The 27,833-nt window shown below is 38.5% G+C and overlaps 1 protein-coding gene and 1 pseudogene across 1 annotated transcript in view; one reads left to right on the top strand and one right to left on the bottom strand.

Annotated features, from left to right (window-relative positions):
• LOC117975443 (testis-specific H1 histone) overlaps positions 1-27,833 on the top strand; it is a 183,861-nt gene that overhangs the window by 142,866 nt on the left and 13,162 nt on the right. The window contains exons 3-5 of the transcript XR_010108825.1: positions 19,649-19,842; positions 23,252-23,392; positions 23,525-23,618. The gene's annotated coding sequence lies outside the window, so the exon portion shown is untranslated. The remainder of the gene's footprint in view (positions 1-19,648; positions 19,843-23,251; positions 23,393-23,524; positions 23,619-27,833) is intronic.
• Positions 6,061-6,978, bottom strand: LOC100991681 (olfactory receptor 8S1-like; annotated as a pseudogene).

Raw genomic sequence — 27,833 nt, 5'->3', positions numbered from 1 at the left:
TAAAGGGCACAGACTGGCAAATTGGATAAAGAGTCAAGACCCATCAGTGTGCTGTATTCAGGAAATCCATCTCACATGCAGAGACACATAGGCTCAAAATGAAGGGATGGAGGAAGATCTACCAAGCAAATGGAAAACAAAAAAAAAGGCAAGGGTTGCAATCCTAGTCTTGGATGAAACAGACTTTAAACCAACAAAGATCAAAAGAGAAAAACAAGCCCATTACATAATGGTAAAGGGATCAATTCAACAAGAAGAACTGACTATCCTAAATATATATGCACCCAATACAGGAGCAACCAGATTCATAAAACAAGTCCTGAGTGACCTACAAAGAGACTTAGACTCCCACACAATAATAATGGGAGACTTTAGCACCCCACTGTCAACATTAGACAGATCAACGAGACAGAAAGTTAACAAGGATATCCAGGAATTGAACTCTGCTCTGCACCAAGCGGACCTAATAGACATCTACAGAACTCTCCACTCCAAATCAATAGAATATACATTTTTTTCAGCACCACACCACACCTATTCCAAAATTGACCACATAGTTGGAAGTAAAGCTCTCCTCAGCAAATGTAAAAGAACAGAAATTATAACTGTCTCTCAGACCACAGTGCAATCAAACTAGAACTCAGGATTGAGAAACTCACTCAAAACCGCTCAACTACATGGAAACTGAACAACCTGCTCCTGAATGACTATGGGGTACATAACGAAATCAAGGCAGAAATAAAGATGTTCTTTGAAACCAACTAGAAAAAAGACACAATATACCAGAATCTCTGGGACACATTCAAAGCAGTGTGTAGAGGGAAATTTATAGCACTAAATGCCCACAAGAGAAAGCAGGAAAGATCTAAAATTGACATGCTAACATCACAATTAAAAGAACTAGAGAAGCAAGAGCAAACACATTCAAAAGCTAGCAGAAGGCAAGAAATAACTAAGCTCAGAGAAGAACTGAAGGAAATAGAGACACAACAAACCCTTCAAAAAATCAATGCAACCAGGAGCTTGTTTTTTGAAAAGATCAACAAAATTGATAGACTGCTAGCAAGACTAATAAAGAAGAAAAGAGAGAAGAATCAAATAGACGCAATAAAAAATGACAAAGGGGATATCACCACCGATCCCACAGAAATACAAACTACCATAAGAGAGTACTATAAACATCTCTACTCAAATAAACTAGAAAATCTAGAAGAAATGGATAAATTCCTCAACACATACATCCTCCCAAGACTAAACCAGGAAGAAGTTGACTCTCTGAATAGACCAATAACAGGCTCTGAAATTGAAGCAATAATTAATAGCTTACCAACCAAAAAAAGTCCAGGACCAGATGGATTCACAGCCGAATTCTACCAGAAGTACAAGAAGGAGCTGGTACCCTTCCTTCTGAAACTATTCCAATCAATAGAAAAAGAGGGAATCCTCCCTAACTCATTTTGTGAGGCCAGCATCATCCTCATACCAAAGCCGGGCAGAGACACAACAAAAAAAGAAAATTTTAGACCAATATCCTTGATGAACATTGATGCAAAAATCCTCAGTAAAATACTGGCAAACAGAATCCAGCAGCACATCAAAAAGTTTATCCACCATGATCAAGTGGGCTTCATGCCTCGGATGCAAGGCTGGTTCAACATAACGAAAATCAGTAAATGTAATCCAGCATATAAACAGAACCAAAGACAAAAACCACTTGATTATCTCAATCGATGCAGAAAAGGCCTTTGACAAAATTCAACAACGCTTCATGCTAAAAACTCTCAATAAATTAGGTATTGATGGGACGTATCTCAAAATAATAAGAGCTATCTATGACAAACCCACAGCCAGTATCATACTGAATGGACAAAAACTGGAAGCATTCCCTTTGAAAACTGGCACAAGACAGGGATGCCTTCTCTCACCACTCCTATTCAACATAGTGTTGGAAGTTCTGGCCAGGGCAATCAGGCAGGAGAAGGAAATAAAGGGCATTCAGTTAGGAAAAGAGGAAGTCAAATTGTCCCTGTTTGCAGATGATATGATTGTATACCTAGAAAACCCCATTGTAACAGCCCAAAATCTCCTTATGCTGATAAGCAACTTCAGCAAAGTCTCAGGATACAAAATCAATGTACAAAAATCACAAGCATTCTTATACACCAATAACAGACAAACAGAGAGCCAAATCATGAGTGAACTCCCATTCACAGTTGCTTCAAAGAGAATAAAATACCTAGGAATCTAACTTACAAGGGACATGAAGGACATCTTCAAAGAGAACTACAAACCACTGCTCAATGAAATAAAAGAGGATACAAACAAATGGAAGAACATTCCATGCTCATTGGTAGGAAGAATCAATATTGTGAAAATGGCCATACTGCCCAAGGTAATTTATAGATTCAATGCCATCCCCATCAAGCTACCAATGACTTTCTTCACAGAATTGGAAAAAACTACTTTAAAGTTCATATGGAACCAAAAAAAGAGCCCGCATCACCAAGTCAATTCTAAGCCAAAAGAACAAAGCTGGAGGCATCACGCTACCTGACTTCAAACTATACTACAAGGCTACAGTAACCAAAACAGCATGGTACTGGTATCAAAACAGAGATATAGACCAATGTAACAGAACAGAGCCCTCAGAAATAATGCTGCATATCTACAACTATCTGATCTTTGACAAACCTGAGAAAAACAAGCAATGGGGAAAGGATTCCCTATTTAATAAATGGTGCTGGGAAAACTGGCTAGCCATATGTAGAAAGCTGAAACTGGATCCCTTCCTTACACCTTATACAAAAATTAATTCCAGATGGATTAAAGACTTACATGTTAGACCTAAAACCATAAAAACCCTAGAAGAAAACCTAGGCAATACCATTCAGGACATAGGCATGGGCAAGGACTTCATGTCTAAAACACCAAACGCAATGGCAACAAAAGCCAAAAATGACAAATGGGATCTAATTAAACTAAAGAGCTTCTGCACAGCAAAAGAAACTACCATCAGAGTGAACAGGCAACCTACAGAATGGGACAAAATTTTTGCAACCTACTCATCTGACAAAGGGCTGATATCCAGAATCTACAATGAACTCAAACAAATTTACAAGAAAAAAAACAAACAACCCCATCAAAACGTGGGCGAAGGACATGAACAGACACTTCTCAAAAGAAGACATTTATGCAGCCAAAAAACACATGAAAAAATGCTCATCATCACTGGCCATCAGAGAAATGCAAATCGAAACCACAATGAGATACCATCTCACACCAGTTAGAATGGCGATCATTAAAAAGTCAGGAAACAACAGGTGCTGGAGAGGATGTGGAGAAACAGGAACACTTTTACACTGTTGGTGGGACTGTAAACTAGTTCAACCCTTGTGGAAGTAGGTGTGGCGATTCCTTAGGGATCTAGGACTAGAAATACCATTTGACCCAGCCATCCCATTACTGGGTATCTACCCAAAGGATTATAAATCATGCTGCTATGAAAACACATGCACACGTATGTTTATTGCAGCACTATTCACAATAGCAAAGACTTGGAACTAACCCAAATGTCCAAAAATGATAGACTGAATTAAGAAAATGTGGCACATATACACCATGGAATACTGTGCAGCCATAAAAAGGATGAGTTCATGTCCTTTGTAGGGACATGGATGAAGCTGGAAACCATCATTCTCAGCAAACTATTGCAAGGACAAAAATCCAAACACCGCATGTTCTCACTCATAGGTGGGAATTGAACAATGAGAACACATGGACACAGGAAGGGGAACATCACACACCGGGGCCTGTTGTGGGGTGGTGGGAGTGGGGAGGGATAGCATTAGGAGATATACCTAATGCTAAATGACGAGTTAATGGGTGCAGCACACCAACATGGCACATGTATACATATGTAACGAACCTGCACGATGTGCACATGTACCCTAAAACTTAAAGTATGATAATAATAAAATAAAAAAATAAAAAATAAAAAATAAAAATATTCTTGGCCAGTCACGGTGGCTCATGCCTGTAATCCCAGCACTTTGGGAGGCTGATGTGCGTGGATGGCCTGAGGTCAGGAGTTCGAGACCAGCCTGGCCAACATGGCGAAACCCTGTCTCTACTAAAAATACAAAAATTCGCCAACTATGGTGACAGGCGCCTGTAATCCCAGCTACTCGGAAGGCTGAGGCAGGAGAATTGTTTGAACCCGGGAGGCGGAGGTTGCAGTGAACCGAGATCGTGCCACTGCACTCCAGCCTGGGTGACAGAGTGAGACTCCATCTCAAAAAAAAAAAAAGAAAATATTCTTGAGAAGGTAGTAAAGATGGCAGAAAAATGTCCTTGTTCTGTTTTAGTTTATGCTGAGGAGTTCAAGGTGAAGGGAAGGATGACACTTGCCAGCTTGTAAATAAATAAAAAGTAAAAGGTAATTAGAAAGAATAACTAATTTTGGACCATGATAATTTTAGTCCACATGCCTCCCTCAAATATAGTTCTCATTAATCCTCCAATTGTGTTTCATCATCTAAAGGGTCTTTGTTAAATGTTTCTGGTTTCTTTTTGAAGTTTGCCACAGGCTCTGCCCAGTCCTTCCTCTGCCATTGGCTCTCTCATGGTCTACCATTTCTACAGCATTATTAGGGCCAAGAGGCAGAGCTACTTGTCTAGCAATGTGTATGAGCTGGTGAATCATCTCTGGTTATACATAGGTCCCCTCATAGCTACAGATGGTTGGCCATTGGATGAATAGTTTGAAGCAGGATAAACCAACATGTTATTTACAGTCTCTATGGGACATGCCTAGGTCCAAAACACAATTTCACAGATCCCAATTGTCCTCAGATGTCTATACTTGCAATTCTATTGTGGCACCAATATTTATCTTTTAGGTCCTTTCCTTGCAAATGACAGAATCTAATTCTGACTGACTTAAGCAAAATAAAATAAGATAACAATAATAAATCATTAAAAGGAGAATTCATGTATGGAGTCTGGGGTAGCTCACAGCTTCAATGGGATAGTCAGTGTATCAAGGTGGTAAAGAAAACAGGCATTGGTGCAAGTCCCATTGGTTCCAAATTCTAACACCACGATTTATCTCCCTGAGCCAGTTTCCTCTTCTCTGAAATAGGAATAACTTAAGCATTTATCTAACGTATGTGTTGTGTTATTTAAATGGAATAAAGAATATAAATTGCTTAACACAGTGCCTGATAGGATGCAAATATCTAAGAATGAACTCTTATTATGATTCATGTTTATAAATCTGGCCTTGAAAGGGCAGAATCTAGGATAACTCTAGTGATCTTATCAGCAAGGGCATTTGCGTAGGCTGTCAGAGTGCTGCATGCAAAAAGGCTGACCTTTGACTCTCTCCTTGAGACTAAAATTCGTAAGACAGTAATCCCAGCTACTTGGGAGGCTGAGGCAGGGGAATCGTTTGAAGCTGGGAGGCGGAGGTTGCAGTGAATCGAGACCGTGCGACTGCACTCCAGCCTGGGCGACCAAAAGAGGCTGTCTTAAAAGAAAAAAAAATCCTAAGAGAGTAAATGATCTGACATTGACCATGTGCCCATTTCTGGACCAGTCACTGTGCCAGGAAGAATGAGTGAATAATGACAGGGGTTGGGGGTGGGGAGGTGAGGGTGGAGAGGATTTGGGGATTCCATGATTAACAGTGTCTCTTGGAAGCATATTGAACCATGGAGTTCAGTTATTAGAGGAATGGTAGAGATAAGCTGAGCAGACAATAACAATGTTTACCATACTGTGTATAATAAATACATATCCTTGTAATAAAAAATTGCTAAGCAAGAGGCTTATCCATCTTCCTCTGACTAGGACTGAACTGGTATCATCCCAAGAAAATAATTTTCTACCTTTTCTTCAGTATTTTTCAGAAAAGGTAAATTTTCCACCTTTTCTTAAATATTTTTCAGAAAAGGACCTCACAGATCCTGACATCAAGGAATTATCCTAGTGTCCATGCACTGCTTGTTGCAGTTCTATCCAGTTCCCTCATCATTCTGATTTCGTAGGTCTATTGAAACACTAGAAATATTTTCTCAATGTTCTTCTCACAGCTGCCTTCACCTCCCTGTTCTTCAGGCTGTAAATGAGGAGATTCAGCATGGGAGTGATCACGCTGTACTGCAAGGAGAAGATCAGCTCCTGAATGGATCCTGAATTTGGCATGAGATAGAGGAGTAATCTGGAGCCATAAAAGAAAATCACTGCAGTGAGGTGGGAGGAGCAGGTGGAGAAGGCTTTGCTTCTGCCTGTAGTGGAGCTGATCCTCAGGATGGTGGACAAAATGCAAATATAAGACAAGAATATAATGAGAAAATTTCCAAAGAAATGCAGGAAGCTGGAGCAGAGCAGGGTGGTAAAACTTGCTGACACATCAGAGCAAGACAAAGGATAGAGAGAGGGCAGCTCACAGCTGAAGTGGTGGATATTTTGAGCCTCACAGAAGTCTAAATTGAGAGCTACAAGGATATTGATGAGGGCATCCAGAAAAGCCAAGCCCCATGAGCCCCCCACCAGCCCTGAACACAGCTGTCTGTTCATCACTTGGCCATAGAGCAAAGGAGAGCTGATGGCAACATAGCGGTCATAGGCCATCACAGCAAGCAGGGAGGATTCAGTGCCCCCAGTGGCAAACACAAAGAAGACCTAAGCCATGCAGCCCTCTACTGAGATGGTTTTCTTCTCAGACAGGAGGTTCTCCAACAGCTTAGGTGCAGTGACAGAGGAATGGCAGAGATCCAAGAAGGACAATTGTTCCAGGAAGAAGTACATGGGTGTGTGGAGGCAAGAATCAGCATTAATCACCACCAGCAGCAGCAGGTTTCCCATCACAGTCAGGAGGCAAATCACCACGAACAGCACAAAGAGCAGAGCCTGGGTCTAGGGGCCAGCTGACAGCCCGAGGAGGACAAACTCAGGGACAACACTGCGGTTTCTCATTGCCTTCAGTATTTTATTTGGAATAAGATAAATAAATTGAGTGAAGCCTCTTCTTATGCCTAACAAATATTTAAGTGTTTTAACCCTCTTCTCCATTCACAAATTTTCTTGCTTACCTAAACATTCATATGCAGAAATGATAAACTACTCTGTCCCTAGATTTCCTAAACCCGTGATCATCTTTTCTGCAAGACCCCAACCTTAGATTCTCTCTCTCTCTACCTTTAAGTTCTTTCTTTAATGTTTCAGTGTTTGTTGTTGCTGTTGTTTTATTATTAAGGCTACTAGAGAGTGTTTGTAAACGATTGCTAATGATCTAATAGGGAGAGATTGAAGGAAAAATAAGATTAAAATGGCAGAAATGGTGTCTCTGAGGGTGTTAGAGCTGAAGTAGAGCATGGCTTTAGGTGGGAGCATGTTGGCTTCATCCTTCTGACAGCATGAGGCGAGCAGATTTGGTGTTGGGGAGGAAGCAATTTCCATCCAGTGACTTTTACTTTTTCAATAAATACTTAAGTGAGGTCAGTCATGGAAAGTGAAAAGGGATTGTGATTGGAGAGTTGCAGAGTACAGAGAAAGGGAAATAATCAGAGAGAAGGCAGCACAGAGAGACCTCCAATGCTATGTAAGTGATCATGAGAAACTGTTGGTCAATATGGGAACATACTCCAGTCATAATCTCCATGCCCCGTTTAATCTATATGTGATCTATTCAGATTCAGGTTCAGCTCTTGTCTGTACCCTCGTGCATTTGTAAACATAGACTACCTACTAACCCTAAAGCGTGGTCTTCTTTTTTGCCTACTCTGCAGTGACAGCCCAGATTAAAATCACAGACTCAGGAGAACCCTTCAGCTCTACTGACTACACCATTTTGGCCCTTCCTATTCTGCTCTATCTTTTGTGTTCATACTGCAAAACAGGCACATTCATTCTCAAAGGACTTATGGTTTCTCTCCCACTGTTTATCCAAACACCGCCCAGCATTAATGCTATTCTTTGGAATCAAGTCCACACTACCTGCATTTCTTACCCAGTTTAACAATAAACAGCACAGAATTAAAGAAAAACTTTTTCAAATCCAGAGCTCCAGACTAATAAGTTTGAATGTCAATGTGAGAATTATGAAGTTGGGAGTTTGAAAATTCCTGTTGGATATAGATCTCTTCCTTGATTCCTAAAAGAGGAAAATAAAAGGTTAAATAGTGTGTATTATTTCTGAAAACCTAAATACTTCTGTCATGTGGGGAATGCATTTTCCATATTATTTTAATTGTTTTTCTTTTACTCACCAGTGTAGCTCTAGCTAGAGCAACATGGATTCTTTTTGAGAACATCACATCATTGGCAGAAGATGCTGGAAAGTCAGGGAATCAAACCAAGAAATGCAGACACAGAACCGCATCACTCATTATAATTTGGAGGGCAGCAAAAAGAAAGGTCTCCTCTTTTCCACTTGTCTCCAGATGGAGCCCCATTCACCAGCACTAGAAACTTAAATCGTGGGGGGAATTTCTCCTTTAGAAATGAAGGTCAAAGAGTGAAAATCTTACAAAGGACATTTTCACAAAGGACAAAGTTGGAAATTCTAGCCTGTCAGGGCCTAGACTTCCTCACAGAAAGAAATATACTGCGTTAGCATTATTCAAGGGGTCACAGGAATAAATAAAGTCATCTCTTATTTTTTTTAACCCGCTGCTGCAATTTCACTATTCTCAATGCTTCATCTATTCAAACTCTGAATCCAAATTTAGAATGGAAACAGCTCTGAGAATGCTACCACTATGGTTATTGTTACAATCAGTTGGAGTCAGCTGACTAGATCTTTCCCAAAAAGGCCTGCCTGAGAGGAACTTTTTTAAGAACGAGACATACAAAAGTATCTAGTACTGTGGCAGTCACAAAGGTTGCTCCAAATGTATTATTTAAAAATACAAATGAATGGCCGGGCGCAGTGGCTCACGCCTGTAATCCCAGCACTTTGGGAGGCCGAGGTGGGCGGATCACGAGGTCAGGAGATGGAGACCATCCTGGCTAAGACGGTGAAACCCTGGCTCTACTAAAAATACAAAAATTAGCCAGGCGTGGTGGCGGGGGCCTCTAGTCCCAGCTACTCGGGAGGCTGAGGCAGGAGAATGGCGGGTGAACCCGGGAGGCAGAGCTTGCAGTGAGCCAAGATCGCGCCACTGCACTCCAGCCTGGGCGACAGAGCGAGACTCCGTCTCTTAAAAAAAAAAAATTAATACATTGATGAACGGATGAGTATGTGAATGAATATGGCTCAGGAAGAGAATAGTCTAGGGCTTTGCTGCTCACCGAGAACAGACCTAATTGGGAGCCAGTCGAGGATTTTAGACTCCCTGGGCTTGCATTAAGCCAGATATAGTAAAGGTAATAGAGAAGAATTTCACCAACTGGACAGGTTTGCCCCAAAGCAGTGTGTTTTGCTCTGTTCTGCACTTTCACATACCTCAGAGTATATAATTATAGGGGATATCCATAATTAAAGATATGGTTAGTTTCTGAATCTCATGTTTGGAGTTCTGGGAGAGGGTTCTTTTTGAGTCACAAAGTGCCCAGAGTCTATCGCTGAAGTCCTCCTCTCCTCCCACCCCTTATAGAGAGCTCTCAAGTATTAGCCTCCCCAAACTTCCAGGTTTCTGGCATAATGCGGGCTTTCAGCACCAGAAACAAGAAATATAGCAAGATATAGGAAAGAGATCTTGTCTCAATTGTGCCATTTGTGCAACGGAATCAAGCAATAACTACCCTGCAAAGTGGTGAGGTCTTAATTGCTAACTTGAGTATAGTGCTGAAGACAATTGAGGGGCTGAAGAATCATCAAATTCTCTTTTCTTCACTCCCAATCCAAGTGTTTCATTTTCCCAAAAGGAGGAAGCGAAGTGATGTTGAGGAGCAGACCAAAACATCTTAGGTAACACAAATGGACACCATATTGAGAGAGTGGGGAGGGTACCCTTAAATACCTCTTAAATACCATGAGAACAAAGATCAGATGAGAGGACTGACAGGGAAAGGAAGTGCCTGATGGAAGAATGGCAGGAAGTGGTAGAAACAGAGGGGAACATAGTAGCAGGGAAAATCCTGAAAGGACAGACGGAAAACATTACCATACTTCTGTCTTTTCCTGGTGCACAATGTATCCTGTTTTTCTGAGTTGGTGGGTGTGCCTCTGAACTTGGGAGAAATTCACAGGCCAGAAAATGTACCACAACTGTCTGATCTTGTGAGCTGACATTGTTTTTTAAGACCTTTTTTGCATAAAGAGAAATACATAAGCTCATTCCTCAAAAGCTCCAGGAAGTAAAGACTTTAAAAAGCTTTTCTGAAGTTTGACAGCATTTTTGCTCTTATGCTGTAACAACTCCAAAACTACAAAGAAAGGGAAACTAGAAACCTTCAAATTCTTAACAGCAACTTCTTTCATACTTCCCCTGGCATAATTACACAATCATTTCTCTATGCCTGTTAATATAGTACTAAGAGCACCATGCTAACAAAGGAGGCGCAGGTCTAGCCATTCAGAAGGGCTGCTGGGTTAAGTTGGCCAAAGGGATGGCAAAGTATGATCTGAAAACCCTGGGGGCAGCTGGGCCCATCCTGATTAGAAAGCTCAGCATGAAGCAAACACTAGGCTCATTAGCTAAAAATGGTTACTAGCTGATTCCACCGGGAATTCCCATTGAAGCTAAGTGACTCACGGCTTATTTTTAGATCATCTTGCCAATATTGCCATGTATTTAATTACTAGATATATTAAAAATAGTGATTATTATACATATGCTGTTATTATTATTAGGCAATCAATAATAATTCAAATCTACCCACATATTTAACTTTTGGTTTTTTGCTCAACTTTTCTGCGTCTAGAACTGAAAATCTTAATAGCTGAAACTGAGATTTCAGTGGATACATTTGACACAAAATAGACAAAGCAGAAGAAATTTTAGTGACTCAAAAGATAGGTAAGAAGAAAATAAGAACTTCCATCTATGAGCATTTTCTTTCTCCTTGAAGTCCTCCTTTTAAATTTTCTCTTAGTGCAAGTCTTTTAGTGATATATATAATTCACCTTAATTCTTAAAGGATTTACTACTGGCACAGAATTCTAACAGGGAGTTATTTTTTATTCAGTAATTTGAAGATATCACTACACTGTCTTCTGTCTTCTTGCTACAAGTCTAATGTGATGGGATTAGTGCCCTTGTAAGAGATATGAGAGCTCTCTCTCTCTCTCTCTTACTCTGTGTGTATGTGTGTGTGTGTGTGTGTGTCCCCACCCCATGATGACACCGTGAGGAGGTGGCCATCTACAAGCCAGGAAGTGGCTATACCTTGATCTTGGACTTCCCATCCTCCAGAACAGTGAGCATAGAGATTTATGTTGCTTAAGGCACTAGACTATGGTGTTTTGCTATAGCAGTCCAATTGACTAATACAATAGAGAAGACATCTCTTCTCAATTCAAAATAAATGCCTCTACCTGTGCGTTAGATAGATTATTCTGCTTCCTCAGAAGCCTTGCTCCTCCAGACTTGCCCTTCCTTTGCTTAGGATTCCAATTTTCAGAAGTAGGAAATTATAGAACTGAAGTCTTTTTTATACCATTCTCTAATCTATTCCTCCCTATCCATACATAACCACTATCCTAAAGTTAGAATATGGTTTCTCGTGTAGCTTCTTCTGCTACCCGTAGTAGCAGAATTGTCTTCTAAAGATGTCCATGCCCTAATCTCTGAAGTCTATGACTACTACCTTACATGGCAAAAGAGATTTTGCAGATGTCATTAAAGTTATAGACCTTAAAATAGGGAGATTATCTTGGATTATCCAGGTGGATCTAATCTAATCACATGAGTTTTTAAAAGCAGAAAACTTTCTCCCACTGGTGTGAGAGAGATGTGATAGAAATGGAAGTCAAAGAGATTTAAAGCATAAGAGGAAGTGACCTATTGTTTGTTGCTCAATGAGGGACACACAGAATGCATGAGAAGTAATGTGGGCAGCCTCTAGGAGCAAAGACCAGCCCCCAGCTGGCAGCTAGCAAAAAAAACAGAGACCTCAGTCCCACAACTGAAAAAAATCAGCTATCAGTCTAAGCTTGGAAGTAGATTCATTCCCAGAACCTCCAGAAAGGAATGCAGCCCTGATGACACCTTTGTTTAGGCTTGGTGAGACTCTGACAGAGAAACCATGTAAGCCACTCTGTACCTGGACTCCTGAATTATAGAGCCATGAGCTAATCAATATGTATTGTTTTAGGTTGCTATATTTGTTGTAATTTCATTTGTTACACAGCAGTAGAAAATGAATATATTTCCCCATGTATGCTTTTATATTTTTATTACACATGTCTGTTTTTAAAAACTTTACATAAATGTCTCTTGTTATATGTGACATTCTGAAATTACCTTGTTTTCATTCAACTTGCTTTAGAAATTTATCCAGGTTGATATATGTAAAAATAATTCATTCATTTAATTGTTATAAAGTGTCGCATTATATGATTATACTACATTTCTGCATTTTTCAGAAGATTAAAGAACAAGTAAGAATTTGAACATGTTTTGGTTTATCTGCATATTTTATAGGATTTTCTATGTAGACAAGCACATCATCTTCAAATAATAACAAGCCCTTTTTCTCTCTCTTTCCCGTTGTTACATTTTAAATTATTTTATTTCCTTGTCATATTGCATTAATTGGGACTTTCAATACAATGTTTAGTTGTAGAGGTGAGTGGCCATGCTTGCCTTATTTTAATTGAATACAATACTTCTGTTGATGAAGAGTCTAACTCTGTAAAATATTTGAAGAGATTTATTCTGAGCCAAATATAAGTGACCATGGCCCATGACACAGCCCTCAGGGGATCCTGAGAACATGTGCCCAAGGTGGTCAGGTGCAGCTTGGTTTTATACATTTTAGGGGGGCATGAGACATCAATCAAATACAAATTTAGAAATAAATTGATTTGGTCCAGAAAGGTAGAACAACTTGAAGAGGGGGCAGCTATGGGCTATAGCTTCCAGGCTATAGGCAAATTTAAACATTTTCTGGTTGACAATTGGTTGAGTTTGTCTAAAGACCTGGGATCAATAGAAAGGAAACATTCAGGTTGAGATAGAAGATTATGGAAATCAAGGTCCTTTTGAAGTCTCATAGTGGCTGCCCTTAGAGACAATAGATGACAACTGTTTCCTATTCAGACCTTTAAAATATGCTAGACTCTCAGTTCATCTCTTCAGGATTGGGAAGGCCTGAAAGAAAAAGATCTAGCTATTATCTATTAAAAGATGTTAATAGAGATTCTTTACAGATGCAAATTTTCCCCCACAAAGGATGGCTTCGTAGGGCCATTTCAAAATAACGCAAAGAAACATGTTTTGAGGTAAAATACTTTCATTTTCTTTTTTGTCACATAATATTACGCCAGAGTCAAGTTGGAAAGTAAGTCACTATATTGGGTTAAATAAAACCCATCTCATGAGAATTTATGGTTTGTAGGGCATGACTCCCCAGACTGCTTAGATAGGAATTTGGGTAAGATAAGAACAAATCAGAATTTAGTCCTCATTTCTAAAATGTATATTTAAGTAAAAGTTTTCACTAGGCTTTGTACTCTACCATGTTAAGAAAGTTCCTTACTATTCCCAGTTTGCTAAGACCTTTATAATAAATGAGTTGAATTTAACTGAATGCTTTTCTGATCTGTTGAGATAACCTGATATTTTTTCACATAAAATTTTAATTAATGGATATTAATAAAACATCTTCTGAAGATTCAATTATAAAATTGTTCCATGATATGATTTGGCTGTGTCCCCACCCAAATCTCAACTATGTCCCCACCCAAATCTCAACTTGAATTGTATCTCCTGGAATCCCCACGTGTTGTGGGAGGGACCCAGGGGGAGGTAATTGAGTCATGGGGGCCAGTCTCATGAGATGTGATGGGTTTATCAAGGGCTTCTGCCTTTGCTTCTTCCTCATTTTTCTCTTGCCACTGTCATGTAAGAAGCACCCTCTGCCATGATCCTGAGGCCTCCCCATCTATGTGGAACTGTAAGTCCAATCAAACCTCTTTTTCTTCCCAGTTTTGGGTATGTCTTTATCAGCAGCATGAAAACTAACTAATACATTGCATTAATGCTGTAAATCTAACCATTTTAAAACTAGAGGAATGGAGAAGAAACAATCCTTTCTAACAGTCAAAATATATATGTATATGAACAACCTGCCCCTGAATGAATTTTGGCTAAATAATGAAATTAAGGCAGAAATCAAGAAGTCTTTTGAAATTAGTGAGCACAAAAGATACAACATACCAGAATCTCTGGGATGCAGCTAAAGCAGTGTTAAGAGGGAAATGTATAACACTGAAAGCCCGCATCAAAAAGCTAAAAAGATCTCAAGTTAATAAACTAACATCACAACTAAAAGAACTAGAGAGCCAAGAGCAAACCAACCCCAAAGCTAGCAGAACACAAGAAATAGCCAAGATCAAGGCTGAACTGAAGGAGACAGAGACATGAGAAAACCCTTCAAAAGATCAATGAATCCAGGAGCTAGTTTTTTGGAAAAAATAATAAAATAGACTGCTAGCTAGACAAAGAAGAAAAGTCTTTCTTTGTCCTAAATCTTCTTTAGATTCAAATAAACACAATCAGAAATGATAAGGGGATATTACCACTGACCCCAGAGAAATACAAACAACTATCAGAGAATATTATCAACACCTCTATGCACATAAACTAGAACATCTAGAAGAAATGGACAAGTTCCTGGACACATACACCCTCCCAGCACTGAACCAGGAAGAAATTGAATCCTGGAACAGACCAATAACAAGTTCTGAAATTGAGGCAGTAACAAATAGCCTACCAACCATAAAAAGGCCAAGACCAGACGAATTCACAGCTAAATTCTACAAGAGATACAAAGAAGGGCTGGCACCATTCCCACCAAAACTATTACAAAAAATGGAGAGGGAGGGACTCCTTCCTAGCTCATTCTATGAGGCCACCATCATCCTGATACCAAAGCCTGGCAAAGATATTTAAAAAAGAGAGAGAGAAAACTTCAGGCCAATATCCTTGATGAACATCAAAGAAAAAATCCTCAATAAAATACTACCAAACCAAATCCAGCAGCACATCAAAAAGTTTATCTGCCATGATCACGTTGGCTTCATCCCTGACATGCAAGTTTGGTTCAACATACACAAATCAGTAAATGTGATTCATCACATAAAGAGAACTAAAGACAAAAACCACATGATTATCTCAATAGATCCATAAAAAGGCTTTGATAAAATTCAACATCCCTTCATATTAAAAAAAAAACTTCTCAATAAACTAGGTTTTGAAGGAACATACCGCAAAATAATAAGGGCCACATATGACAAACCCACAGCCAATATCATACTGAATGGGCAAAAGCTGGAAGCATTCCCCCCTTCAAAACCAGCACAAGACAAAATTGCCCTCCCTCACCACTCCTATTCAATATAGTATTAGAAGTTCTGGCCAGGGCAATCAGGCAAGAGAAAGAAATAAGGGATATTCAAATAGGAAAGAGGAAGTCAAACTATCTTTGTTTGCAGATGGCATAATCCTATTTCTAGAAAACCCAATCATCTCAGCCCAAAAGCTTCTTAAGCTGATAAGCAACTTCAGCAAAGTCTCAGGATACAAAGTTAATGTGCAAAAATCACTAGCATTCCTATACACCAACAACAGGCAAGCCAACAGCCAAATCACAATGAACTCCCATTCACAATTGCCATAATGAATAAAATACCTAGGAATACAGCTAAGAAGGGAAGCAAAGGACTTCTTCAAGGAGAACTGCAAACCACTGCTCAAAGAAATCAGAAATGGCACAAATAGAAAAACATTCCATGCTTATGAATAGGAAGAATCAATATTGTGAAAATGGCCATACTGTCCAAAATAATTTATAGATTCAATGCTATTCCCATTAAACTACCATTGATATTCTTCACAGAATTAGAAAAACCTATTTTAAAATTCATGTGGAACCAAAAGAGAACTCAAGTGGCCAAGACAATCCTAAGCAAAAAGAACAAAGCTGGAAGTATCACTCTACCCAAATTCAAACTATACTGCAGGGATGCAGTAACCAAAACAGCCTAGTACTGGTACAAGAACAGACACATAGATCAATGGAACAGAATAGAGAACCCAGAAATAAGACCACACACCTACAAGCATCTGATCTTCAACAAATCTTACAAAAACAAGCAATGGGGAAAGGATTTCTTATTTAATAAATGGTGCTGGGAGAACTGGCTAGCCATACGCAGATAGTTGAAACTGGACCCCTTCCTCACCCCATATGCAAAAATCAACTCAAGATAGATTACAGATTTAAATGTAAAACCCAAAACTGTAAAAACTCTACAAGAAAACTTAGGCAATACCATTCAGGACATAGGCACAGGCAAAGATTTCATGACAAAGATGCTAAAAGCAATTGCAACAAAAGCAAAAATTGACAAATGGGATCTAATTAAACTAAAGAGCTTCTGCACAGAAAAAAACACAAAACAACAACAACAACAAAAACTATCAACAGAGTAAATAGACAGCCTACAGAATGGAAGAAAATTTTTGCAATCTATGCATCTGACAAAGGTCTAGTATCCAGCATTTATAAGGAACTTAAACAAATTTACAAGAAAAAACAAACAACTCCATTAAAAAGTGGGCAAAAGACATGAACAAATACATCTCAAAAGAAGACATACATGTGATGAACAAACATATGAAAAAAACCTCAACATCACTGATCATTAGAGAAATGCAAATCAAAACCACAATGAAATACCATCTCACACCAGAATGTCTACTATTAAAAATAACAAAATAACAGAACTAGCAAAATTGTGGCAAAAAAGAAACATTTTTACACCATTGGTGGGAGTGTAAATTAGTTCAACCATTGTAGAAGACAGTGTGATGATTCCTCAAAGACCTAGAGACAGAAATATCATTCAACCCAGCAATCCCATTACTGAGTATATACCCAAAGGGATATAAATCATTCTGTTATAAAGACACATGCACATGTCTGTTCACTGAAGCACTATTCACAATAGCAAAGACATGGAATCAAGCTAAATGCCCATCAATGATAGACTGGATAAGGAAAATGTGGTACATACATGATGGAATACTATGCAGCCATAAAAAGGAACAAGATCATGTTCTTTGCAGGAACATGGATGGAGCTGGAGACCATTATGCTTAGCAAACTAATGCAGGAACAGACAACCAAACACCACATGTTCTCACTTATAAGTGGGAGCTGAATGATGAGAACACGTGGATACACAGTGGGCAACAGCACACACTGGGGCCTGTTGGAGGGTGGGGGATGGGAAGAGGGAGAGGATCAGGAAGAATGGCTAGTGGATGCTGAGCTTAATACCTGGGTGATGAGATGATCTGTGCAGCAAACCACCATGGCAAGTGTTTACCTATGCAACAAACCTGCACATCCTGCACATGTATCCCTGAACTTAAAGTAAAAGTTGGAAATAAATAAATGTGTATATATATACATACACATATATACACATATATATACATATATACGTATATATATACTATATATACATATATATACATATATATACATATATATATATTCATGTTCTGATATTCAAAGAAACTAATTTGCCCAGTGCCTCACAGCTAGAAATTTAAAGATAATGAAGAGCCAGGATTTATCCTCAAGTTTATTTAAACCTAAGGTATCTTTTAAAGAATAAAACAAAATATTTTGCACATTGCCTGTTTCAAACACACACACACAATATATATGAAACATATAAGCATAATATCATATATCTATATTCATCTATCTACCTATCTATCCATATCCATATACATGTAATCGTTCACAGCTCATTTATTCTGACCTTGAGAAAACAAAGAAGGTGATATTTTACTTCTCAACCAAACTGAAAAAAGAAGTGCCTTCTTTTGATTTAGATTCATTGTACTTGAAGCCTTCTGTAACTTTGGAGCATCAGGATACCATGAGGTCAGGGAACTCCTGTTATTGTTGAAAAATAAATCAGGGTCTCTAAATTACAGGAAGCAAAATCAAGACAGTTCTCTCTCTCTCTCTCTTTTTGTTTGTTTTTTTTTTTTTTGAGACGGAGTCTCGCTCTGTTGCCAGGCTGGCGAGAAGTCGTGCGATCTCAGCTCACTGCAACCTCTGCCTCCTGGGTTCAAGTGATTCTCCTGCCTCAGCCTCCTAAGTAGCTGGGACTACAGGCATACACCACCACATCCAGTTAATTTTTTTTGTATTTTTCCTAGAGACAGGGTTTCACCATGTTGGCCAGGATGGTCTCCATCTCCTGACGTCATGATCTGCCCACCTCGGCCTCCCAAAGTGCTGGGATTACAGACTTGAGCCACCGCACCCGGCCAAGACTGTTCTTTAATTCGATTAATCAGATTGGACAGGCTGCATAGTCATTTTTACCTGACATAGAAACAAGATGAAGACTATCACAAACTGCAGGCAGATTAGAAAGGCCTAGGAGATGTGGGGTTTGCCTGAGCAGGTCTGATTGCTAAGAATAAAGCCTGTGGCCTGCTTTCTGTCCTCCTGCCCCTTCTTCTCTATCTCTTTCCTTCTTTATTTAATGCAGCCTCAGAGGAAAGTTATGCAGAATAAAATAAGTGTTAAAAGAAAAATGCAAAATTATACTTTGACTTTCTTTTTAAGATTGAAATTATTTCTTTGTAACATAAATTCCAAGTATCATATTTTACAAATACTGTTGGGTAACTATAGTAACTTAGTAAATGAAATATGCAAAGCTTAAGGTTGTAAGTCTAGGAAAGGCATTAGAATAAATATGCCAGCATCTTCAGACCTTACGGCTAGGACACTACTGCTTCCTTGTGGCTCAACTTTAGAATGACAAGTTTTGACTACTGCAAGTTTCTTCAAATCATAGGGGCTTCCTTTTGGGTTTGTTTTTCCTTCCAACTTTTAGGTTCAGAGGGTACCTGTGCAGGTTTGTTATGTGGGTAAATTGCGTGTCACTGGAGTTTGGTGTACAAATGATTTCATCATCCAGGTAGTGAGCATAGTACCAGACAGGCAGTTTTTCAATCCCATCCTCCAACCTCAAGTAGGCCCCAGTGTCTATTGTTCTCCTCTTTGTGTCCCTGTGTACTCAATGTTTACCTCCCACTTATAAATAAGAACATGCACGATTTGGTTTTCTGTTCCTGTATTAGTTCATTTAGGATAATGGCCACCAGCTGCATCCATGTTGCTCCAAAAGCCATGATTTTATTCTTTTTGATGGCAGCATAGTATTTTATGGTGTATATATACCACATTTTCTTTTTCCAGTCCACTGTTAATGGGCATCTAGGTTGATTCCATGTCTTTGCTATTGTGAAAAGCGCTGTGATGAACATATGCATACATATGTCTTTATGGTCAAATCAGAGTTTTGACTGCCAATTTTAAGCAGCTCACCAAACCCATGGCTTGGGATGCAGACAGAGTTGTTACAGATCTCAGAAAAACGTCAGCAGAACAGCAGTCTTTGTCAGAGACACAACCATATTCAGCCAGGTTTTTCTTTCAGATCTTCCAGGTTTTGGAGCAGAGAGGCTGAAGAAAAGATTTAAATAACAAGAAAACCTGAAGTTGAGCAGCACCTAAAGATCAGTGAGCAGCTCCAACATGATTGTACAGAGGAGCTAACAGGCACTGGAAGTCTAGAGAACAGGCAGAGATACCCCCTGCGCTGTGTAAAATTATGAAAAATGTATCCATGAGGTAAGATTTGATACATACACATAAATGATCAAAATCTGTCATTCATTGTCTGTTTGACAGTGAATAAGTTTCTTCGCCTTCTATTACTCAGTTGCCTTATTTATAGAACACTAACAATCATAGTAACTACTCAGTGAATTTTCACAATGGTTAAATAGTGATAATAATAAAAAAATAACGTGATTGAATCCTTACCATGTGCCATACGCTATTTTAAGTGTTTTACACTGATTATCTCATTTCTTCTCACAAAAAGTATAAGACCATATAAAGCTCTTAGCTAATATTATGTCAGTAGTTTGTACTCAATAAATTATCATTTAAAAGTCTGTAAAGCTTTCTCTATATCTCAACGAAGTAGGGAAAACACATTTTTTAAGCAGCTCAGCCAACAACAATTGTTTTCCAGGCACTGTATTGGGCCCTGGGTATATAAAGATGAGTAGGAGAGAGTCTCTGCCTTTAAGACACTCACACTGTAATGAGGAATAAAGTTATACTGACAGCTGTAATGCAGTATAGTAAGTTATACTCTACCAGTGTGACAAGATTGCTATGGGAGTTCAGAGGAGGAAAAATTCAAGCTGTATCAAGTGGTCAGGGAAATAGTTACAGGAAAGATACCATTTGACCCTGCCTTATCTAGAGAAGCAAGTCTTAGAACGAGGAGTGGCAGAAGTCTTCCCGGCAGAGGAACCAGTTTAGTAAAGGAAGAGAGATGTGAACAGGTAGCATTTGAGATTAAGATCATGGACTCTGGAGCCAAAGAGGGTTAAATTTGAATCCCAACTCTGCTCCTCGCCTGCCGTGACCTTGGGAAAGCTATTTCTCTTTGTTTCTTTGCCTGGAAAATGGCTTTGACAATTGTTCTCCATGTTAGGTTGGTTGTGAGGATTAAATGAGATGTTCACATAACATTTAGATATTGTCTAGCCCATTAGTGCTGTGTTATTATTAATATATTTCCCTCTGTCTAGGTTCTCATCAGTTGAAAAAACTGAACTATCTGTTAATTATCAGCTTTTTTCTTCTTTGGCAAGCAGAATAAACCACATTAAATGCACACATCAATTGTAAGAAGCAGCTGAATCTCAGAAACACCAAAGTATGAAAAGTGTGCATCTTCAAATCAAGGAAAGCATATTATCATCATTATGAGGACCAGTCTGCCAAGAATCTTTCATAGGATGCTGAATATTTAGATGTGATCCTACTGTTAAAATCTTTCCTTTCTTGGTGGTTTCTAGATACTTTGTAGCTCCTAAATCATGCATTAAGTTTAGTGTGTAGTTAGTTGTGTCTGTCTCCCCTATTAATATGTGGTCTCTGTGTAATATGTCCCCAGCACATCGTGGGTAATCCATAGACTATGAAATTAAATGGAATCAGACCAAGCTGGGGGTGGTATAGAGTGAGAGGTGACCGTAGGGCCCCAGGCCCGAACTCAGAAGAATGGGCCGTAAGCTTGGTGCCAAATGAATGCAACAAGCAGTTTTTTGTTGTTGTTGGTGGTGGTGGTGGTGGTGGTGGTTTTTGATTTTTGTTTAGTTTTTTGTTTGTTTGTTTTTTGAGACGGAGTTTCACTCTGTGGCCCAGGCTGGAGTGTGATGTCTTGATCTCAGCTCACTGCAACCTCCGCCTTATGGGTTCAATTGATGCTCCTGCCTCAACCTCCTGAGTAGCTGGGATTACAGGTGTCTGCCACCACACCCGGCTAATTTTTGTATTTTTAGTAAAGATGGGTTTTCACCATGTTGGTCAGGCTGGTCTCGAACTCCTGACCTTGTGAGCCGCCTGCCTCAGCCTCGCAAAGTTGGATTTGCTCTAGTCCCGGGCTTCTCTGCCAGGGAAAATTGTTCTGATGGTGTTTGGCCCCTCCAAGCCTGTCTCTAGTGGGATGGGGAAGTCAGCTTCGGCTTCGGTGCCCAGAAGCTGTGAGCCTCTCCAGTCTGCTGCCTCCTTGGCTTTGGGTCCTCTTTCTGTGTGGCATTCTCTACTTCCACAATGACACTGAAATTGTGTCCTGTGGGAGAAGCAGCTATGAGGCCATTGAGCATCATTACCCAGAGGACGGGATGACTAGGGAGTGATGTTCTGCCTGGCGTTCCAGGGTCTCCTTACTGCAAGTTGGCGCTTGTCCCTTCAGGCCCCAGCAGCTTCTCCCTCCTCTGACAGATCACAGAAAGCTTAGTTGACAGGAGTTTGAGGAAGCAGCTCCCCAGTGTCTGAGCCCAGGAACAATTGCTGAAGGCAAGGATGGCCTGTGCTTTACTTCCCTCACCTACAGACTTTTGAAGAAACTGGCCAGACGCCCACCTTGTTTTCGGCTTCCTCTCAGCAGAAATATCAGAAATGCAGAAAAGGAGGCAGACACCCTTGAGGCTTTCCTAGTGAGCTCCAGCCTGACTGCTGGAGTCAATTAAATGCACAAACTGCCCTTGGCCTCATTCACTGCAACTGCTCAGCAGCTAGTGCGGAGAATATTCTGGATTTAGAGAATATTTGTTGATTGGTACAGGAGAGGGATCTGAACAGTCAAAACTCTGAGCTATATGCATTGAAAACACATAACTCAGTATTTGAGTTAAACATACATGGAATTTTATTATCGGGGTGTTTGGACAGAATAGGCTTCTCTTTCCCATAATTGTTCATATCACCTTTCTACTGCTGTATTGTAACAACCACCTCTCTGTTGACCTCCATACCTGATTCATATGCTTATTTACTGCATGGCTCACCCAAACGTTACTGTTAACTACAAAGTAGCTTCTCAAGGACAGGGACCAGTCTCCTCCAGTTATTTTATTCCCAACTTGTATCTTAGTGCTCAAGACATGGGTGTTTAATAAATATTTACAAAATATTAGTGTTACCATCAACATCGTGATCTCTAGTCATTATTGTTTTATGCCTGACACCTGCTCCACAGAGGATACCTTGATTGTTCTTTTTTTTTTTTTAAACCAAACCTCATACCTCCTCCTGATGGTACCTCACTTCCTATTTTGGAAAGACTGAAACGATTAAGCATGCATGAGCAGTCATGGACCTCTAGTCTTCATTGAAACATTACTATCTTACTTAGATTTTCAGAGATTTTAAGCATTTTAATAGAACTTATCAAATATTTTCTCTCATCTTTGCTGCCCAACTTTTCAAGCGGATGTCCAAGCATGCTGACATCCTTTCCTACCCATCAGCTCCTTTTTTGAACCTCACTTTCTCCTGTAAGCTGGCTTCCATCTATCCTCCTCTTCAGGAATCATACACTTTTTCTGCACCAAAATCTTCTTGATAAATTGTAACTACCCCTTTCTCCTTTTATTTCTTTACTTGCTTAAATATTATGAAATTGCACTTTCCTAGCTCTCCCTCATTCTTATAATCATTTTTCTCTGCTTAATAGGTCCTGCTATCGCAGTGGTAGAAGACTCAAGCCAGGACTTTTAGAGCTTGTAGGTGCTGAGGTAATCAGGAATGCTTTCACCAATATTCCAGTCCTCTGTCTGAGCACACGGTGAGACGGAACTTCTCAGCTGCCTCAAAGGTAAGTGTAGCTAAATATCTAGTTTGGGCCAACGGAAAGTGAGTGGCGGTGATGTGTCAGTTCAAGGCAAAAGTTTTTAAAACAGTGTGTGATTCATCATGTTTCTTTTTCTGTATCTCGACAATGCTGAAGCATGAAGGAGGAGGCTCCCTCGGCCTGGTTACCTGGGTGGAGATGATACAGAGCAAAGCCCTTCCTCCAAGCCTATCTAGAGAGGACATGTCATGTGAGTAAAAAAATAAAACTTTCCGATTTTCGGTCACTGAAATTTAAAGGTTGTGTCAGGGATTCCCAAGACCATTCTTAGGCTCAGTTATTCTCTAGAAAGACTCACATGACTCAGAAACCATCGTAATTACAGTTGCGGTTTATTACAAAGAAAGGGTACAAATCAAAACGAACAAAGGGAAAGGGCACATCTCGCCAAATCCAGGAGAAACCAGGTGCAAGTTTCCAGGTGTCCTTGTCCAGCAGAATCGCACAGGAATACTCTTAATTCTCCCGGCAGTGATGTGTGGCAACATGTGAAATACTGCCAAACAGGGAGGCTCACCTAAGCCTTGAGGTCTAGACTTTTAATTGGAGGTCAGTCCCATAGGCATGTACATATGAATGACCTCAGTTACTCAGACTCAAGTCCCCTCCAGATTAAAAAGAGGCATTCACCATAAAGATAATCTTGTCTGGTCAAACTGGTACAGGATGGCCCAAAGCCTCAGATGTACAAAAACACTCTTATCAGGCAGATGTTCCAAGGGTTTAGGAGTTATCTTCTAGGAGCAATCCAAGAACCAATGCTGAAGACAAGCCTTTCTTTGGAATATGCAGAGTATGAAAAACCTAGGCCTACAGAGTTTATTCTTTCCTGCCCAGGGAGTTGATTTTGGGGGTCATACAGCCTCTTCTGATTGTTATAGAAACCCAAGTCATTTCCAGTTTTGAAACACTCATTATACTAAAAAATGAAGAAATGTCCAAACAGAACTATAAAGAAAGGTGAAATAATGTAAATATTTACATTTAGTAAAATGAAACTTTGGAAATAAGGCTTTTGGAGACATATAAACACTGAAGGAATTCATTACCTGGAGATCAACACTGTAAGAAATCTTAGGGAGAGTCCTTCAGGTAGAAGGAAAATGACACCAGATGGAAATCTGGATCTACACAAAGAAGTGAAGAGCCCCACACATGATACTTACAAAGGTAATTACAAAAGACTTGGTATTCTTTTTAAAAATCTTTTTATTTTAATGCTAATTGACTATTTAAAGAGAAAATAGTAATATATTTTGGGGTTTATGCCATATGACAACAATAATAGCACAAAGGCTGTTGGGATAAATGGAAGCATATTGTTGTAATATTTTTACATTATAAATAAAGTCTACTTGAAGGTAGACTCTAATAAGTTAAAGATATAAGCTATAAACCATAAAGCAGCCTCTAAAGTAACACAGACGTAGTTATACCTAATAACTCAACAAAGGAGATCAAATGGTATCACAAAAATACTCATACAAAGATGCAGGAAAAACAGGAACAAGGGAACAAAGAATAGCTAAGACAAATACAAAACAAAGAGCGAAATGAGAGTGAAAAACCTAAATGTCAACTAAATATCTCAATTAGAGGACAGAGATAACCAGATTTGATTTTTTAAAAACAAGGAAACCTAACTGTATGCTGCCTCATAAGAAACCCACTTTAAATATAATACCACAAGGATGTCAAAAGAAAAGTGATGGAAAAAGATATTCCGTGCTGACACTAATCAAAATAAAGTTGAAGTGACTTTATTAATATCAGAGGGAGTAGATTCAGGAGCAAAGAAAATTACCAAGGCTAAAGAAGGTCATCTCATAATGATAAAAGGGTCAATTCATAAGAAAAGCATCTGTGCATCTGACAAAATATATGTCACAAAGACAGAGAACTAAGAAGAAATAGACAAAATCATAATTTTAGTTGCAGATTTAAATACCCCTTCAATAATTGATACAAGTAGACCAAAAATCAGTAAGTGAATAGAAGATTTGAAAAACACTATGAATCAACTTGACATAATTGAAATTTATGTAAATCTCCACCCAACAACAGTATAATACACATTCTTTTCAAGTATACATGGAATATTTTCTGAGAGAGACCACATTCTGGGCTATAAATCATGTCTCAATAAAATTTTTAAAATTCAAGTCATAAAAATATTTTATCTGATTATTAAGCGATTAAATTATAAATCAATGGCAAAAAGATATCTGGAAAAATCTTCAAACTTTGGAAACTAACTAACGTATATCTCAATAATTTAAAGATCAAAGAAGAAATCAAAAAGGAAAATTAGAAGGCATTTTGAACTAGATACAAATGGAAACAATATTTTGAAACTTGTGAGATGCAGCTAAGTCCCACAAATTTCCCATCAATTTAGAGGGAAATGTATAGGATTAAATGTCTGCATAAGAAATTAAAGGTCTAAAGTCAGTGCTTCTACTGTAAGAAGCTAGCAAATTAAGATCCAATAAAACCAAAGTAAGCAGAAGAAATAATAAATATAAAAATTATAACGGATATCATTGGAATAGAAAAAGAGAAATTAGTGAAGTCAAAAGCTGATCCTTTGAGATGAATAAAACTGATAAATCTCTAATCAGACTGATCAGAAAAAAGAGATGGAGGGAGAGAGATGGATAGAGAAAGGAGACATGACATTTCCAGTGTCAAGATGAGAAAGGTGACTTTACTACAAATTGTATAGATATGAAAAAACTAATAAGGGAATTTTGAGAAAAGATTTATTTTAATAAATTTGAAAATGGATAAGAAATCGACATATTTCTTGAAAGATACAAACTACTAAAGCTCACTCAAGAAGAAATAGATAACTTGAATAGCCCTATTAAATATTTAAATTAAAGAAATAATTTCTAGTTAAAACCTTTCTATAAAGAAAAATTTAGGCCCATATGGCTTTACTAATGACTTCCACATTTAAATAATAAATAATAAAAAATAAACAACAACTTCTGGAATATTAGGAGGAAGGAATACTTCTCAATTAATTTTGTGATGCCACGATTATTATGATGCCAAAAATCGGACTATGACATCATAAGAAAAAACCAGAGAGCAATATCATTCATAAACATAGATGCAAAAATTTTAATAAAATTTTATCAAGCAAATTTCATGATATATAAAGAAAATAACACATTATAACTAAGTGGGGTTTACTCTAAGAATGCAACATTGGTTTAACATTCAAAAATTAATATTATATACCATATTAACAGAATAAAGAAGAAAAAATCTTAATATGTACAGAAAAAGCATTTGACAAAATCTAAAATCTATAATATCCCCAATGAGCAAATTTTGGCAAAGTGGGAATATAGGGAAACTTGTTCAACCTGACAAAGGAGATCCATAAAAAAATCTACAGCTAACATAATACTTCATAGTAAAAGACTGAAAGCAGTCTCTTTAGGATTTGGAACAAGGAAAGAAATCTGCTCTCACCACTTCTATTAAACATTGTACTATAGATTCTAGCCAGTACAATTAGGACAATAAAAGAGACAAAAGGCTTCCAGACTGGAAAGGAAAAATTAAAACTGTGCTTATTCATAGACAACATGATCATATATGTAGAATATTCATAAAACAACTTCCACTAGAACTAATATATGAGTTTAGCAAGGTTGCAGAATAGAAAATTCAACATACAAACTAGATGTAGATAGTCAAATACTAGGAACAACCAAAACTTAAAATTAAAAGGGAAAAATACAATTTACAATAGCATCAAGAAATATTAAATGCTTAGGTATAAATCTAACGAAAGATGTGCAAGATTGTACATTGAAAACTATGAAATATAGCTTAAAGAAGCTAAGGGGGATATTACCGCTGACCCCATAGAAATATAAATAACCATCAGAGATTATTATGAACACCTTTATGCACATAAACTAGAAAATCTAGAAGAAATGGATGAATTCCTGGACACATACACCCTCCCAAGACTGAACCAGGAAGAAATTGAATCCCTGAACAGACCAATAATGATCTCCAAAATCGAGTCAGTAATAAATAGCCTACCAACTTTAAAAAGCCCAGGACCAGGTAGAATCACAGCTGAATTCTACCAGAGATACAAAGAAGAGCTGGTACCAAGAAAACTATTCCAAAAAATTGAGGAGGAGGGACTCCTCTCCAATCATTCTATAAAGCCAGCATCATCCTAATACCAAAACCTGGAGGACACAGTATAAAAAAAAAAGAAAGAAAGAAAACTTCAGGCCAATATCCTTGATGAACATCAGTGCAAAAACTCTCAACAAAATAACTGGTAAACCTAATCCAGCAGCATATCAAAAAGCTTAACCACCATGATCAAGTAGGCTTCATCCCTGAGATACAAGGTTGGTTCAACATA

Source organism: Pan paniscus, chromosome 10 (assembly GCF_029289425.2).
Source record: "Pan paniscus chromosome 10, NHGRI_mPanPan1-v2.0_pri, whole genome shotgun sequence".
NCBI classification, from domain to species: Eukaryota; Metazoa; Chordata; class Mammalia; order Primates; family Hominidae; genus Pan; species Pan paniscus.
This window is presented reverse-complemented; position numbering and strand designations above follow the sequence as displayed.